Here is a 6270-nt window from a genome sequence, read left to right as displayed (position 1 = left end):
GTGAATTTCACTTTTATGTTATGACTAGGTAGTCAACGTGTGGTCAGCCAAGAGCCAGCCAACTGCGGGCCTTGTGCGGAGACTCAATAATCAGTCTTTCTACTTTTGATCTTCTGCCGTCTATTTCCATAACCCCTCTTCCTTCTCCACCCCCTGCAACCACCAAATGAGAAATAAGCAAGCTAATATTAAATAGATGAAGACTATTTTCAGCTGGGAGTTTGAGGGGATTGTTTTGCAATTGAGAAAAATAGGAGAGCCTTAATCCTATAATTGTACGCTTCCTACCAATTAGGTTTTATGAGTCATAAATTCTCTGAACTTTGTTATTTTGTTCTAATCATTTAGGAGGTAATGAAATTTCACTTTTATGGACTGGACCATGGGTAGGCAAACTTTTTCTGTAAAGAACCAGATAACTCGGGCTTTCTGGACCACTTGGACCTGGACTCTGTTGCCTAGTCTTTGTTTCCATAATCTTTGTTAAGAATGCAAAACCCATTCTTAGCTGGCGGCTCATACAAAAAACAGCATTTTGCCAAATCCTACACATGGTGATTTGTCATTTTGCAGAATTTAACGTTAGGAAATAACCCAAACGTGGCCATGACCAATGTTCCCCTTATCTTTTTCAGAGCAATTACAAGAAAAATGAAAGAAGTTGCAGAATTCTAGAATAACATAAAAACATTCAAAATCTTCCTTTCTGGCCTTTCTATATATCCAGTCAGGTCTCTCAGGTATGGGAGTTGCCAGCCTTTCCTTTTTTTTTTTTTTAAAGATTTTTATTTATTTATTTGACAGACAGATCACAAGTAGACAGAGAGGCAGGCACAGAGAGAAGGAGGGGAAGCAGGCTCTCCGCTGAGCAGAGAGCCCGATGCGGGACTCGATCCCAGGACCCTGAGATCATGACCTGAGCCAAAGGCAGAGGCTTTAACCCACTGAGCCACCCAGGCGCCCCTCCTTTTTTGTATGTATTAGATGAAGTATGAAGTGTGCGTATTTTCCTGTATGGCCACAGGCCCACTTGGCTTTTGTAGCAGATATCAGCAGTCCCCTCCCAGTGCCTGCTTCCTCTACTTTCTACCAAAATACACTGACTTTTCTGTGGATGAATTTATCCCTCCTCCATTTTATAGTAGCTATGCAGTTTGTGTGGGATTATTCTAACCCCAAATCCAGGGTTAGACCCTTGTTGTCTTAATCCAACCAAAAGTCTTATCTTTAGGTCAAGAGTTAATGAAGCAAGAGGAAGAAAGCAAGAGAATGCCATTTCTAGCATGTGTGACAGAGTCAGCAAAACTTTCTCTTTCCTCATCCGGATATTAATAAGACTCTGGCTGGCAGCTCTTACAAAACAACACACAGGAACCTAGCCTTTGCTGAAGGCCAATATTCCACAAAGATGTGAGGAGACATTGAAGAGAGTTGGGGTTTGGGTGATACCTTGATCTACGGGATTAAGTGTGGCCAGAAGTTCAAGCTAAGTCTGAAACATTCATTTCCACAGTAAATTCCTTTATGGTTTAAACTGGATTAAGATGGGATTTCTGATAGTTATCTGGAAAGTATTCAGATACAATATTATAGAAATTTCTCCCCCTGAGTCAAATTGCAAGCACTATGACTAACTTCATCATGGGTGGGTTTTTTTTTTTGTTGTTTGTTTGTTTGTTTATTTGTTTGTTTTTTAAAGATTTTATGTATTTATTTGACAGAGAGAGAGATCACAAGTAGGCAGAGAGAGAGGAAGGGAAGCAGGCCCCCTGCCTAGCAGAGAGCCCGATGTGGGGCTCAATTCCAGGACCCTGGGATCATGACCGGAGCCAAAGGCAAAGGCTTTAACCCACTGAGCCACCCAGGCGCCCCCATCATGGGTGTTTTAAAATTTCTCACATAAGGTATGTTGTAATAGAGCAAAATCTAACGTTATGATCAAGGAATTTAATTTCTTACTTCTGATATACCGAGGCTCAAAAGATTCATTGATGCTCTGCAATGCCCAGGGAGAACATGGAAGGAACATGAGCTTTTGGATTCCGACAAATGTTATTTTCCACTTCATGGTGTATGACAGGTGCTACAGTTGGATAAAATAACTTGGTTTCAAATCTGAGTGCTGCCTTTCTGAGATCTTGAGCGAATTACTGCTTATGTCCTCATCTGTGACATGGGGAGAACATCCACCTCACGAGGGTGTGGTGAGAATGAAGAGATATGAAAAAAAACCTGGTCAAGTGTGTATAATTTCTAGCCCAAGCTAGCAAAGACATGCATTCCCTTCTGGATTCCCAAGTTTATACTTCAGAGAGGGCTTTCTTAACGCCTTAGAGAATAGAAAGCAAACAGAAATTCAATGTGTTCCCTTTTGAGATGGCAGAATTCTAAAAAGAGAAACAAAACCTAGCTGACCACAAACCTTTGGGGGCATGCTAGGTTGGCCATACCATAGTGTTGGCCAACACTGACGAACTAAATATTTTAGGAATAAACAAAGCCTCTTATTCATCTTGACAAAGACCGGAAGCTCTGGCAGCACTGCCTGCAGTCTTGCATTGCATGCTAACTGCCGGGCGCAGAGCAGGGACCGCCCCTCTGGAGGGGCCATACTCTTTCCAGTCAACCACTATCCCCGCCATCTTTTACCACTTCAGAAGAACTCAAGGTGGAGTGGCAAGGGGCCTTTCTGTTGTGGGCATGCAGCTATTTGACTTCTACTAGAGTAGGCATTAGAAGTTTTTCTAATGTCATTCCTTTCCCTTTGCCTCTAGGGTGTCCCTACTTATTTATACTGCTTGGCTGGTTTCTGTTGGCATTTGAGTTTGAGACCCCTGATGCTGATGTTTCTACCATCACAGGCAGGAATTTTTTTTTCCTGGCCATATATTGAAGATCTTATCATTTCCTTCTCCTTTTCTCTCTTTTTCATCCAAGAAGGAAAGACAGATGTTGATACATATTGTACATCCTTCAAGCTCCCAATTAGGAACCACTGCTTTAATGTGTGGGCTCGGTTCTAAGCATCACTTTATTTAGGTTACCTTGAAAGTACACAGTTAATTAAGGGGACCGCGTCTTCTCTACAAGTGAGATGGCCAAGGTACTGCAAGTTTAGACAAGTTATCCTAGGCAGAATTTAGAATTCAAGTCTGGGTCACCTATCACTGTCACACAGGGAGGAACGTGGGATCCGTTAAAATATGCAGGTCTCTTAGAAAGCCATTTAGAATGGATGAACTGAACTTGGGGAGTGAATTTCTTTCTTCTCTGCTTTAAGACCACATCTATCATTTCTATCTTCCTTTTTCTCGTAGGATTAGCTTTTCCAGAACTTTCCTCCACTGCATTTGTAAAGAAATTAGTACAGAATTAACCCCCGGGCTGCAGTGCCAAAAAACTCCTGCCACATTCTGGGGTTCCTGGAAGTTGAGCAAGGCTGGGTCAGTAATTCTGCCTTTCAGCATTTGTAGACTTTTCTTCAGAATTTGCTCACACTGTCAGAGTACAAGTTGACAGCCCACAGAAATCTGTTTTTTTTTTTTTTTTAAAGATTTTATTTATTTATTTGACAGAGAGAGAGAGATCACAAGTAGGCAGAGAGGCAGGCAGAGAGAGAGAAAGGGAAGCAGGCTCCCTGCTGAGCAGATAGCTCGATGCTGCGCTCGATCCCAGGACCCTGGGATGATGACCCGAGCCAAAGGCAGAGGCTTTAACCCACTGAGCCACCCAGGCGCCCCAAAATCTGTTTATTCTTAACTGGAATTTGCACTTGACTGCCTTCTTTGTTTCCCTGCCATGCACTCACATGTATTTTCCTAGACTCATTTCTGACCTCATTGTTGGGAGCAGGAACCTTGAATGTAATCTGGGTGGAGTCTCCCTTTGAGAAGTCCGGGGTGTGCGTGTGTGCTGTGTGTGCCTCTGTGTTTTAGTTTATCCGGGGCGGAATCCTGGTAGGGGGTTGGAAATTCTAAATCTTGAAAAAAATTGACAAAAACAGAGTGGGAAGAAGAGAAGAAAAGAGGAAAAAAGGCTGATGAGAGCAAAAGGTAGAAAGGAAGGGCACAAGAGAAGAAAGGGAAAAATTTTTTTTTACAAAATAAAAAATAAATAGCTAAATCATTCCTACATATTGCTTGGACTCTACCTCAGAATTTACAGAGGCCTATCAGAACGGTAAGTAGAGGTGCCTGGTGGCTCAGTCGTTTAAGCGTCTGACTCTTGATTTCAGCTCAGGTCATGATCTTAGGGTTATGGGATCGAGTCCCCCACTAGGCTCTGTGTTGGGGATAGAGCCTGCTTGAGATTCTTTCTCTCCCTCCGCTCCCCCACACCCCGCCACCCCCGCAAGAATGTTAAATACCATAAAAGTAGGTAAATAACCAATAGAAATCTCAGACCATTATTAGTCTTATCCTAAGGGGAAAAAAGTCACTTTAGTGCTCTCTGAACAAAAGCCCTGGTGAAATCTTGCTCTCTGTGGAGGTTTAGCTATCCGGTGAGTGCTGAGAGGGAGTAGCTCAAGGATCTAGGCCAGGAAAGGAAAGGAGGGGCTTCCCTAAAGTGCTCTGCAGGGAGCGGCAGAGAACTGGACCCACTCCTAGAGTCTTGCCGCTCAGTACGCTGTTCAGACCAACAGTATCAGCATCACCTGGGAATTTGGGGGGAGGGGGAGAAAAGGAGCTACAGGAACAACAACAAAAAGAATAATACATGCAAGAAGGAGGGTGAAAAGGGAATTGCATACAGAAAGGATAAAGGATTTACAGCTAGGACTTTATGTGCAGGAGGAGGGTGAATTCTCTTCATGCTGTAAGACCTTGTTAATCAAGGTCATTTATAAACACTAGCACCTGAGAGCTTGACAGACGGGGAGAACGTCAGGCTCCATCCTGCAATCACTGCATAAGAATCTGGATTATAAGGTTCCCCAGGGGATTCTTGTGCACACTGGTTTTGAGAAGCAGTGCTCCAGAGCTATGGTTCGATCAGGGAGCTGTCGGTGACCCCAGGACCAGGAGCACTAGCATTAGCATTGCCCGAGATCGTGAGAAAGGCAGATTCTCAGACCCCACCCAGGACCTACTGAATTAGAATCTGAGGGTAGGGCCCAGGTGGGGCGATTTTAACACGCAGTCCAGGTGATTCTGCTGCAAGCTCAAGTTCAAGAACCACTGCGCTAGAAGTTTTTTTAAACAATGGGATGGATTTATGTTAGTCTGGGTGGCATGTCTTCCACACCGTAACGAGGAGGCAGGAGTGTCGTTCAAAATATCTAACACCCTGAGTGACTTGGAGGCTGATCATTCAGACTGGACAACAGCTAGGCATCTGCTCGTGGCAGGGGGAGGAGTGGAAAGAGGGCTAGTCTTCCAGGTATTAACATTTTCGGTTGCTGGATTTGGGGGAGATCCAGAATGTCCTAGCGGTGGGGAGGAGTCAGCCTCGCGGGGTTGGGACGTGAGGGTGGGGCTGGGGGGCAGAGGGTACTTACCAGCCATTATATATTCCCATAATTTAACAACTGGTTAAACTGGCCCTTCCCAAGATCAGCCTTGTGATATTGACGGGAAATGTAACAATTCTTCCCAGAGATCAGGTGGGTGACTGCCACTGCCGATTTAAGTTCTTTACCAGACCAAAAAAAGAAAAAAAGGAAAAAACAAAAAACCAAACCATTAGTCAAAACAAACAGCCATATTTGCTTAGAGTTTCAGCACTAAAGTAGGAATTTATAACCTTCAGTGATCCCTTGACTACGAGGAAGCAAAACCGTGAGAGGTCCCTGAGCGGATCGCTAGTTCAGAAACTGAGCAGGAAGGAGCTCTAAGATTCAAAAGGCACTTGGCACTTGCTCACGGTAATGGGGCAGGAGTCACAACGGTGGGTCGTGTGAAGAGTACACATCTTGGATCATGTGGAGAAAAAGACTCGTGGAAAAGGACCATTCGCACTCTTCATTCAACCCCTGAAATGTGCCTTCAGGGAAGTGAACGAAAGTATAAGTGTGGAAAACTGTGCCAGGGCAAAGTGTTCACGAAAGTGAGCTTCTTAATATTATGGCAGCTGTTGGCACCGAGCGAATCCTGCCAGCATGGGGCAAACCCATGCCTCCGGCTTCTGTGGGCGGTCTGTGATGCTCCGCTGGGAGAAGTGGAAACCCCCATGACATTCTGGAAATCTTTATTTACTCTGTGTCACCCCCATTTCCACAGGAGGCTTACAATCTCTCTAACAGACTCGCTGTTTCTTGTAAAAATCTGTAGT

Source organism: Mustela lutreola, chromosome 12 (genome assembly GCF_030435805.1).
Source record: "Mustela lutreola isolate mMusLut2 chromosome 12, mMusLut2.pri, whole genome shotgun sequence".
In the NCBI taxonomy this organism is placed as follows: Eukaryota; Metazoa; Chordata; class Mammalia; order Carnivora; family Mustelidae; genus Mustela; species Mustela lutreola.
This window is presented reverse-complemented; position numbering follows the sequence as displayed.